A 13,101-nucleotide genomic window follows, 5' to 3' on the forward strand; every position below is an offset into this window, starting at 1 on the left:
CCAACCTTCACATTTTATGTATCCTGCAAAGAGAGTATGCAGCAAAGCTTCACTACATTTGAGTTCATAAAATAAATTTATACAAATAGAATACATTTTTAATAGTTTACATATTAGAGTTCTATATAAGTTTTATGCCTGAAAGAAGTATCTCTTTGCAAAAAAGAAAGTTTGAAAATGACTGTAGTCTACTAAGATTTCCAGCCCCAGGGAATACAACTTTCCTTAGAGAGCTCCCTCTAAGAATGCTGTAATGAGTGTTTTAGGCACATTTCAGCTATTGGGAGAAGCTCAAGGTTTCTCCCACCTGATTTCACTATTTCCTGAGGAGGGATCATGCCAGCACCATGCTTGAGATGGTTCTACACAAAACAAAGTCAAGTCCAGCATGGAAACTGGAAATGCCTGTAAGGCCAGTCTCATGCTCTATCTCATTCATGAGCATAAAATTCTCTCCCTTTCACATCTGACTTTAGGATTATGCTTTATTGGCTCTTATTCCTATTTAGACTTATTTTACCTTGAACTTATCTTTCAGCTTTTTATCTTCCACCTGAACCTAGACAGGCAAATGGTAGGCTCACCGCTGACACGTGCTCCAGCCTAACTCATCCCAACCACTGAGATTCAAGACCAAAGCCCCATAACTATAAACAGGCTGAATTTTCCCAGACTGTTTCCTCTGTTCTCTTCTCTTTAGAACCTATAGTAGCAATTGTGAAAGAGTTGAACATTAGGGTTTAGGGGTAAGTGTTCTATTTTCCTCTCCAGCTCTCTAACAGAAGTCTTAATTCTTAGCAAATGCACGTTCCTTGGAAATGGAGCCAAAAGTCCCCCCACGATTCCCTGCCCTGTCACTTCCTCCATAAGAGACATAGCGGAATACCTGAAGAACACCTGGTCCAGACCTTGCCCCAGTCCTGGAGAATCCACCATGCAGGTTCTGGCAGGACCACTGCCGAGAATTGATGACGGGCAGGTCCCAGGGCTCCCTGCCACTCAGTTCCTCACTCTCAGATCAAGGAGTTGCTAGGAGCATCCAGTCCTTTTCAAATACCGTCAATGATTCATCCCAGGAACAGAAGCAAGCAAGTTATTTTCACAAAATTATTCTGTTTTTCATTAACATTCTCTCACGATGCTTACCACTCCCTAATCTCTCTCTGGACTCTAGAGATCTTTTTTCCAGAAAGTATCCAGGAGGTATATACAATTCTGTAACCACACTGCCAAGAATGCCCTACACTCCTCCAAAACACTGAAAGCCTCCTACGGCATCCCCAAAGACTGCCCCTGCTCCAGCTCACTGATCTCTTCTCACATGGAAGCCCACAAGACAACTTACAGAAGCCCACTGGCACCTCAGGCAAGCACAAAGGTGGCGTAGGACATGTTCAGAGACATGGTTTCTGAGAAGCAAGAGAGGAAAAATACTTCCTGAACCCCAAACTAGTCATTACCCCAAACCTGTAATGATGTGATGGTGTCAGTCTCTTGGGGGATTGTTGGAAGGACTAAGTGAAATAATATGTGCTTAGCAGAGAAGGTGCTCTGAAAATGGGATTATTTTCATTCTACCCACAACTGGAGCGCTTTGCTCATATAGCAGAATGGGAAACAGGACAATACTTAAAGCAGAGCGTCCTGTCTGTAATGGAGAGAACACTTAACCAGCCTGTATTAAACATTTCCTACATGCCAGCCACTCTTTTAAGCACTTTGCATAAGTGGTTCTTGTCTGCCACCTTAAAGACCACAGCTCAGAGGCAGAGGGTGGTTTATCCAAGTCACCCAAAGCCAGCCAGCTAGAAACCGCAGAGACAGGTCAAGGTTAAAAGAATAGGACGCAAATGCCAGAGTAAGTAAAACTATGTGCAGAAGCTTAGAAAAGTATAAATATATAAGGGAATGAAGTTCATTTGAGGACAGAGAAGATTTAGGTGTGGGGAATGGCCTAAATGGTATGGGACTGACATAGATGACTTAGATATTTTGGTCAAAAGTCAAACAGTGTAGGAACATATGAAGATGCAGAAAGGTAGTTGGGAACGTGGGCACAGAAGCACTGCACACCTAAGTACAATTTGATTGGAGCATCAATAGTGAACCAAGAGTTCAGTTTTAAGTCATTCTGGGCTAAATTATGCGTTTATGAGTGGACATCAGAAGTTCACTTTAAATGTATATTTACTTGATTCTGTGCCCACATGAAAGGCTGCAATTAGCTTAAAGTGAAAAGTTTTGAGGAGTTCCAAGGACAGAACATTTCTCTCAGAAGAGCCTGTGTCTTTAACAGAGTGAATTTGCAAACAGCCCCAGGCAAATGCCAAGTACGCCAGCATCACAAGACTTTCCTTATGAAGTATCAGCCTGGTTGTGTCAAGTCCTCAAGACAGACATAATTATCTCTAGCAAGATGCCGTTTCATACCAATACCATACATAGCTTTGGATTTAGCTTAGGAGAGAGCACACAACTGGTTTGGGGCTCAACAATAGTGTATGATTACAAAGACCACTCCCTTACATGTTTTAATTTTTTTACGATTCCCCAGAACAAATGTATAGTGGTTTTTCTGGCTGTCTAGCAAGAAACCTGGTGCCCCCTAAGCCACCCTGGCACAGCCTCTGAAAGTTTTTAAGATGAGCTGAAGTCAAGGAAAAACCCATCTGAGTAATTAAAAGACACGTAAACAAAAGATCAGGTACCAAGACGACTTGAAACCCTTTAGTAAAACCATTGTAAATTGCGCTTTGGGGGGAACAAAACCATAAAATATTATAACAAGTAAACACATTATTGTATTATACGTAATCTCGGAGCCATGGACTTTCCCAATTCCGCTTCTCTAATTTTCTATAATCTTTGTTATTTTTTGCTTGACAAAAACCCTGAGAAGCCAGTCTTTGAAACAATGATCTGTTATAATGTGGGGCAGTGACATAACACAACAAGCTTGAATGTGACACACTACAAAATCCAAGGAGGAACCCCTCTTTGTTGTATACAATGTACACACACACACACACACACACACACACACACACACAAAACCTCCCCACCTTTCTCCACTGAGCTGAGTGTATTTGTTGGGCTAATAGGGGTAAGTTCTTGAGCAGGAAGGACGGGTGTGCTCTTTGTGGAACAGAGGAGGAAGTTATCAAGAGGCTAGAGAGGGCAGCAAGGAGGCTGCACCAGGAATAAGAGGGCACAGCCACATACCCTGTCAGCAAAGGGAGGGACACACAAAAGCCTCTCACTCCCACCCACTGGGAGGGCCCCTTACAGTCCATGGGCCTGGAAAAAAACAACCTTTGGGTCCAGCATTGCCCAGGGTCACCAATGGCTTTCAACCCGCCATTGGGTAGACTAAAGCCAACCCAAAATTTAGAAGGGCGAGGCCATGGTGGATCTCACTTATGACTAATATGAAGAGAAGTTTTCCCAAATTATACGTAAAGATCCTAGGTGAAGTCAGACAGGAAAATCACCAATAACAGAAATACTCAACTGAGTTTGGGAGGTTTACAAGGGGACAGTAAAACCAGTACTTGCTGAGACTCACTGAGCCATAAACTATGCTGGTCCCTCTATGACTATACTATTTAATGGCTACATTATTCAACGGTTATATTATTTAACTCTGAAGGAGAGAACAGATCCCTGGCTTCTACTAGAAAAGTACAAAAAAGTCCAGATTCCCTCAAGGGTAGGCCAACTCCAAAGCCCTGCTCAGGACATGCCAACCCAATAACATATTGACAGTCAAGTCACATACCAAAATTCCCTACACATGGATTATAAGTGTTCTCCATCTTCCTTTTTGTGGGGTCAGAACTAAATGCTGGAAGCCAGAGCATCAAGGTCAAGGAATACTTACTACCATCAATTTAAAAAACCAGAGTTCCTAGATGGAATTATAATAGGTCCTTCCCATTTCCAGACACCCTCTAGCACCAGATGTCATTGTCAATTTTATAGATGAGAAAACCGAGAGTTAGAAAGGCTAAGTGCCTTGCCCAAGTCAAACATATATATTCAGAAGGTGAGCCTTAATCACGTGACACTGTACAGTATCTAGGCATGAAATTTTTTGTCCCTAAAGCAATAATTTATTGAACAGAACATAGATTTACTGGAACAGTCTGATGCAGCTTTCGTAGGTCCCTAACTTAATCTCAGGGACTAGTTTTAGAACTGGAGGAATCTGATTCAATATTTGTAAGTCTTTATTTTAGTCTTACCTTTTAACCCCACAAAATCATGAGCCTGGTTCAGATTCCCTTGGGAGAAATCACTGGAGACTCTACCTCCTTATCTGAAGATCTTTTCTTTTCTATTAACAGTTGACACTTAACGTTCACAAAGACTAACATCATGAGAAATTATGAAGTCATATTTGCAAATGCCTCTGTAACATATAATTTTCTCTATAAAATGTAGTCTTTCATTCGCTCCTTCATTTAAGAAACATCTTAGGGCTTCCCTGGTGGCGCAGTGGTTAAGAATCCGCCTGCCAATGCAGAGGACACGGGTTCGAGCCCTGGTCTGGGAAGATCCCACATGCCGCAGAGCAACCAGCCCCGTGAGTCACAATTACTGAGCCTGCGCGTCTGGAGCCTGTGCTCCGCAATGGGAGAGGCCACGATAGTGAGAGGCCCGCACACTGCGATGAGGAGTGGCCCCCACTTGCCGCAATTAGGGAAAGCCCTCGCAGAGAAACGAAGAGCCAACACAGCCAAAAATAAATAAATAAATAAATAAAAAAAGAAACATCTTATTGAAATCTTGCTACAGGCCGGCAATAAAATAAAACCAAACAATTTAAGTGACCATTTTAGAGCAGAAAACAGCACAGCTGGGTTGAGATTGGATACCAAGGAGTCACCTAGGCTCATTCAGCAGTGAAGTGTCTCATCTCAATGTACCAGCATCACTATGCATGCGTTCAAATCCCTGCTTCAGCAAAATTATAAATACTACATGCCATGGGTTTTAGGTCATTGGTATGTAACTGAAACTACAAGTATTAAATCTATAAATGTCATAGATTCCTATACCTGGTGCTGGAGACTTAAATTCTAGTACTGTTTGGCTGTGTGGCACTGGGTCAATCACTTGACTTCTCTGTGTCTGCATTTACTCATCCTAGAGTTGAGGTAGATCATCTGTAAGATTGTTCCTGGCTCTAAATACTGATTCTATTAAGTATTCTATTAAGGGTAGCTTAGGAATTGCGAATTTTAATTTTAAGGGCTGTCATAGTCTCTTCAGGTTTTTATAGCAAAATACCATAGACTAGTTGGCATATAAACAACAGAAATTTATTTCTCACAGTTCTGGAGGCTGGGAAGTACTTGTATAAGGCACAAATTTGGTGTCTGGTGAGGCCCTTCTTCCTGGTTCACAGATGGCCATCTTTTCACTGTGTCCTCACATAGTGGAAGGAGTAAGGGAGCCCTTTGGGGCCTATTGTATAAGGCCACTAATCCCACTCATGAGGGTTGCATTCTCAGGGAGTGGCACGATATATTTAAAGTGATGAGAGGGAAAAACCAACCACCAAGATTACTCTACCCAGCAAGGATCTCATTCAGATTCGATGGAGAAATCAAAAGCTTTACAGACAAGCAAAAGCTAAGAGAATTCAGCACTACCAAACCAGCTTTACAACAAATGCTAAAGGAAGTTCTCTAGGTGGGAAACACAAGAGAAGAAAAAGACTTACAAAAAAACCAAAAACAATTAAGAAAATGGCAATAGGAACATACATATTGATAATTATCTTAAATGTAAATGTATTAAATGCTCCAACCAAAAGATACAGACTGGCTGAATGGACACAAAAACAAGACCCATATATATATGCTGTCTACAAGAGACCCACTTCAGACCTAGGGACACATACAGACTGAAAGTGAGGGGATGGGGAAGGATATTCCATGCAAATGGAAATCAAAAGAAAACTGGGGTAGCAATACTCATATCAGACAAAATAGGCTTTAAAATAAAGACTATTACAAGAGATAAGGAAGGACACTACATTATGATCAAGGGCTCAATCCAAGAAGAAGACATAACAATTGTAAATATATATGCACCCAACATAGGAGCACCTCAATATATAAGGCAAATGCTAACAGCCATAAAAGGGGAAATCTACAGTAACACAATGATAGTGGGGGACTTTTAACACCCCACTTACACCAATGGATAGATCATCCAGAGAGAAAATTAATAAGGAAACACAAGCCTTAAATGACACATTAGACCAGATGAGGGTTGCATTCTCTTTCAGCTAATCACCTCCCAGAGGCCCATCATGTGAATGGACAAGATACCATCCAAATACCATCAAATACCATCCACCTCCAAATACCATCATATGAATTTTAGAACACAAACTTTCAGTCTATATCAAGGACATTGATTTGTTAGGAGTGATGTACACATTGTCCCCTCAATTCATTTTCATAAAAAACATATTTTTTATTCTCTTCAGGGACTAATCTCTTAGACCTTGTCTCTACAATTGTAAAATCTGGAAAGATAGTGCTTTTGATTGTGTATAATAGAGAAGCAGCAGCTGCATCAGCCATACCAATCGAGCAAGTAAGCATTTCATGGTTTCCATGAAACCAAGTAGCCAAAATATATATTTTTATAATCACCTGTACTGTTTTCATGGAAGGCAAGGTATGCAGTTCTTCAATCCATAAAAAATTACTTTAAAATATCTCAGCCTTTGGACCATTCTGTTATCATATTTCTCTCTCATGGCTTATAATTGCTTTTAAGTATGTGAGTGAGATCTATTTCTGGATCATCATTTTCCAAAGCAGTCCCACAATTACTGTTGCAGGTTTGCTACTAACTGCTCTACAATGCCTTTCTCAAGCTTGCATAATGGTGGTGATAAAACTGCTGCCAATAATTAATATTCATTGGCTGCCCACAATATGTCCACAAAACCGTATGTGCAGTGCAAGCTTTCTAGCATCATGGACTCAGACAATATGTTTCCTGTAGCAGGACAGTCAACTACAAATGAGGGGATCACCTTCAAATGTGAGTTTAAAGCATTAGTCACAAATTAGGCTTTCTGGGAATGAGATAACAGCTCACTGACATGGACTTTTAAAGTTTTTTTACTTAGTTGCCAATATTTAAAAACTGGGATACGCAACATTTTAAAAATCTGGATTTCTTGCTTCACATGATTTAGATGATCTGACAACAACAAAGCCTACCCAACGATGGGCTGGAATTGACTAACCCCTTGGATGGGCTTCACCACTTCCCTACTCCATTCGTTTACAATCTGTTCTGACAGACATTAAGTTTTCAATCCCATTTAAACCTATTTTTAAATAATCTATTGGGAAGAAATATGAACATCCTGGCCTAAGGTAACATAGAGTCCTTCACATATGGTTCATGGCCTGTGCCTGGCGCAGAGCAGGCACGCAGAAATGTTTGCGGGACCAATTGAATGGAATGCAGTACCCAGGAGGGAAAGTGGATACTGAGTTTAGCATTTTGTGACCACTGAAAAACTTAGAAACAGCAAATTTCGATCAGATTATAACCATGGACAAAGGCTTCTTTTCCACACTGGCATCAGGTGGCAGTGTCCAGTTGCCTCTCCCAAACATGCTGTGCACTCAAGGGCCTGGGTACCACATGTGGGACAAAACACTCTCATTAAATTAATGGCCTCTCCCAAACATCCAAAGGTCTTCAATCAACACCAGTATTAAAGTCATGTTGGTGGCAATAGGGGCCAAGGGATTTGGGATTGTATTTTTCATCTGATTCCTGCTGCAAGTAGTGCCAGCCTTATCATGGAAAAATTAGGAAGTGTTCCTAGCACTGTCCCCTGAGCTACTGAGGGGACCAAACTGACCCCCAAGTTCTACAGACTTGTTGCATCAATGGCTCCCACAGCTTAATGAAAGCAGCACATATGTGCCCACACACCACACACACACACATTCTCATGTGCTGAGGTTGTGTATTTCAGGACTGGAACAATGGCACAGAAATGGGCCATATAGACGTTCTGTTCATGGCTTTCTGGACAGGAAGTTTCCCCTGAAGTGATACATTTATTACGTACTGGCTATGCAAGAATTTCCAGCCTAGATAAAAATCTCTGTATTTGCAAGGGACATTGAATTAAGACACCACATCACTCTGGGCTTCTATTTCCTTATCTGTAAAAAGACAGCTCAGCGGTTCTCAAATATTTTAGTGGAAAAAATGGCAAAACATTTCTTCCCTAAATAAATCCTACTCAGAACGACAATATATAAAATAAAAGCTGACCTGTTTTTTTTTTTTTTTTTTTTTTTGCGGTACGCGGGCCTCTCACTGTTGTGGCCTCTCCCGTTGCAGAGCACAGGCTCCGGACACGCAGGCTCAGCGGCCGTGGTTCACGGGCCCAGCCGCTCTGCGGCATGTGGGATCTTCCCGGACCGGGGCACGAACCCGTGTCCCCTGCATCGGCAGGCGGACTCTCAACCACTGCGCCACCAGGGAAGCCCAGCTGACCTGTTTTTGTTGAAAGGGACCAAGCCTTCCTTTCTGCCCCCTTCCCCAACACCCATACCCTGGGAAACTCTGAAACCCACTGCACTAAGTGATGTCAAAGTTTCCTTCCAGCCCTGAACTTCTATAACTCTGTAAGTCCTGTATATGGTTAGGTACACTTGTAACCCATGTAATATGGGATACAATAGGACTGTAATAGGGAAGAACAAATCTGACTCCATATTAGATCTGCTTCTTTTACTTTAACCTTTGTATTCTATTGCTTTTGCATCCAGTCAAGAATGTTGCCTATAGTCTGAAATATACAGGAAAGTACATTCTCAAGCCTCTGACTTTTAAGGGTATAACACTTTTCCATTCATATAAAGACAAAAGTTACAGAACAGAGAATATCATTTGTCTCATTGGAGGTTTACAGGAACGTCGTGACCTGACCTACGGAACAGCTTCAAGAACAAAGGATTCCTACATCAAGAAGTCTGCAACAACCATCCCTCCCTCACCTGGCCTTTAAAAATGCCTTGCTCATCATCAGAAAATCTACAAACAACAAATGCTGGAGAGGGTGTGGAGAAAAGGGAACCCTCTTGCACTGTTGGTGGGAATGTAAATCGATACAGCCACTATGGAGAACAGTATGGAGGTTCCTTAAAAAACTAAAAATAGATTTACCACATGATCCAGCAATCCCACTACTGGGCATATACCTGGAGAAAACCATGATTCAGAGAGACACATGCACCCCAGTGTTCATTGCAGCACTATTTACGGTAGCCAGGTCATGGGGCAACCTAAATGCCCATCGACAGACAAATGGATGGAGAAGTGGTGTATGTATACGGTGGAGTATTACTCAGCCATAAAAAGGAATGAAATTGAGTCATTTGTTGAGACGTGGATGGATCTAGAGACTGCCATGCAGAGTGGAGTGAGTCAGAAAGAGAAAAACAAATATCGTATATTAACGCATGTATGTGGAACCTAGAAAAATGGTACAGATGAGCCGGTTTGCAGGGAAGAAGTTGAGACACAGATGTAGAGAACAGACGTATGGACACCAAGGGGGGAAAACTGCAGTGGGGTGGGGATGGTGGTGTGCTGAATTGTACGATTGGGATTGACATGTATACACTGATGTGTAGAAAACTGATGACTAATAAGAGCCTGCAGTATAAAAAACAAACAAACAAACAAAACACTAAACTTTTATTGGGTTATTTGTATGGAAATATGTTAATTTAAATGTTTCAGACATTACATGAAACTTCTAAAAATCTTATATGTTCTGGTATAATGTTATAAGTCATAATTCTAGTTATTACTTTAAAATGTATATCTCAGAAATAACTAAATTTCCTTGTCAGTTGCATTATTATGAACTTTCATCAAATCCTTAACTGTGGTCATTTTTAAGTCTTTTGTCACTTACAGACAGTTCTGGGTGTACTCAGATGCTTTTGCAAATATGTTCCTATAAAAGGGTTTCATCCTTTCATTCAAGGAATTCATGGAAAAGACTCTGACAAGTACAGGTTTCTGGTAACTGACTGTACTGCTGAACTGAATGAATAAGCATTTTCAGAACTCTAAAGGAAAACTGATGAACTCATAAAAGTGCTAACGAAAGATCAAGATAAAAAGAAAATTAATTACATGGGACTGAGTGAACTGATGCAGATGATTATAATTTTTGTGACTTTCTGTTTGAATAAAAAAAAAATCCCACAAGGACTCAGAGGCAAAAAATATACAAATCAATTTTCACTGCAAAGTAAAAGAGCTGTTACAGTGGAGGATTACTGGACTGAATGTCAATATTATGACATAGTATGAGTGTGTTTCGTGTTTGGTAATTGCAATCATTGTTGCTTTTGTTGTGGTCATCCATTTACAATGCTTGGTGTCAGTCTATTTATCTCTTGTAAAAATAAAATACAGTGTGTGTGTGAAAAAACAAAAGCAAATATATATATATATTATCCTATCTCCCTTTTTTATGTAGAATCATTATGTTCTTTTTAATTTATTTTATTGAAGTACAGTTGATTTACAATATTGTGTTAATTCCTGCTGTACAGCAAAGTGGTTCCGTTTCATATTTTTCATATTCTTTTCCTTATGGTTTATTACAGGATATTGAATATATTCAACAGTTCCCTGTGTTATACAGTAAGACTTTATTGTTTATCCATTCTCTATATGATAGTTTGCATCTGCTAATCCGCAACTCCCAATCCATCCCTCCCCCACCCCTACTTCCCCTCGGTAACCACAAGTCTGCAAGTCTGTTCTCTATGTCTGTGAGTCTGTTTCTGTTTCCCAGATAAGTTCATTTGTGTCATATTTTAGATTCCACATATAAGTGCTATCATATGGTATTTGACTTTCTCTTTCTGACTGACTTCGCCTGGCATGATGATCTCTAGGTCCATCCATGTTGCTGCAAATGGAATTGTTTCGTTCCTTTTTATGGCTGAGGAGTATTCCATTGTGTGTATGTGCCACATCTTCTTTGTCCATTTGTCTGTGGATGGACATTTAGGTTGCTTCCATGTCTTGGCTATTGTGAATGGTGCTGCTATGATCACTGGGGTGCATGTGTCTTTTTGAATTATGGTTTTGTCTGGATATATGCCCAGGAGTGGGATTGCAGAATGGAATTATTATATTATTTATGCCTTCAAACTTCCATATTAGAAGCACATTAATTGCATAATACATACCCATAAAAATGGCCACAGTGAAAATTGCTGACGATACTAAAGGCTGTTTAAGCCATGGAGAAACTGAATCTCTCATCCATTGCTGGTGGGAGTGCAAAATAGTACAATCACTTGAGATGTTGGTGCAGTATTTTCTTTTATACAATTATATCACACAACAATTGATGCAACTTTCCCACTCAAGATAGTTGCTTTTCAGGAATAAAAACTTAACATTCATGAAACCTGCAGGTATAAATGCTTCTTAAAAGCTCAATTTATAATTGCCAAAACCTGGATGGTACTCCAACATCCTTCACTGCATGAATGGATAATCAACAGGACCCGTTACTACAGTGGGATACCCCTCAAAAATAAATGGAATGTGGTTTTCTTTAAATCTAATTTCAATTTTAACAAGGGTAAATTTACTGTATGCATTGGAAAAGTTATAACATGTAAACAATAATAATATTGGGTTGGCCAAAATGTTCATTCTGTTTTTTCCATAAGATGGCTCTAGTAGCACTTGGTTGTCTTTAACTTCATTTGAAACAATTTTGTTAGATTGTATTGTGACTGCTGTTATGTCAGTGTGCATTCAAAAAAAACATCAAAATTGGTGAATTTTTGTGTGGCCATCTTAATATTGAAGATGGAAGAAAAAAGCAACATTTTCAGCATATTATGCTTTAATATTTCAAGAAAGGTAAAAAAGCAACTGAAATGCAAAAAAAAAGATTTGTGCAGTGTATGGAGAAGGTTCTGTGACTGATCGAACATGTGAAAAGTGTTTTGCGAAGTTTTGTGCTGGAGATTTCTCACTGGATGATGCTCCATGGCCGGGAAGACCAGTTGAAGTTGATAGTGATCAAATCAAGACATTAATTGAGAACAATCAATGTTATACCACGCAGGAGATATAGCCAACATATTCAAAGTATCCAAATCAAGCGTTGAAAATCATTTGCACCAGCTTAGTTATGTTCATCACTTTGATGTTTGGGTTCCACATAAGTTAATCAACAAAAACCTTCTTGACCATATTTCCACATGCGATTCTCTACTTAAACATAATGAAAACGTCCCGTTTTTAAAACAACTTGTGACAGGTGATGAAAATTGGATACTGTACAATAACATGGAATGGAAGAGATCATGGAGCAAGTGAAATGAACCAACCACACCAAAAGCCAGTCTTCATCCAAAGAAGGTGATGTTGTGCATATGGTGGAATTGTAAGGGAGTCCGCTATTATGAGCTCCTTCTGGAAAACCAAACGATTAATTCCAACAAGTACTGCTCCCAAGTAGACCAACTTCAAGCAGCACTCTTCGAAAATCGTCCAGAATTAGTCAAGAGAAAATGCATAATCTTCCATCAGGATAACACAAGACCGCATGTTTCTTCGATGACCAGGCAAAAACTGTTACAGCTTGACTGGGAAGTTCTGATTCATTCACCATATTCACCAGACATTGCACCTTTGGATTTCCATTTATTTCGATCTTTACAAAATTCTCTTAATGGAAAAAGTTTTAATTCCCTGGAAGACTGTAAAAGGCACCTGGAACAGTTCTTTGCTCAAAAAGATTAAAAGTTTGGGAAGATGGAATTATGAAGTTGTCTGAAAATGGCAGAGGGAGGGTAGTGGAACAAAAAGGTGAATACATTGTCCAATAAAGTCCTTGGTGAAAATGAAAAAAAAAAATGCCTTGCTGAAACCCTTTGAGGAGTTCAGGGTTTTGGGGGACATGAGCCACCCATTCTCCTTGCATGGCTCTGCAATAAACCTTTCTCTGCTCAAAACTCCCATGTTTTGGTATTGTTTGGCCTCTCTGTGCAT

The sequence above is a fragment of the Phocoena sinus genome, chromosome 10 (assembly GCF_008692025.1).
Source record: "Phocoena sinus isolate mPhoSin1 chromosome 10, mPhoSin1.pri, whole genome shotgun sequence".
NCBI lineage: Eukaryota > Metazoa > Chordata > Mammalia > Artiodactyla > Phocoenidae > Phocoena > Phocoena sinus.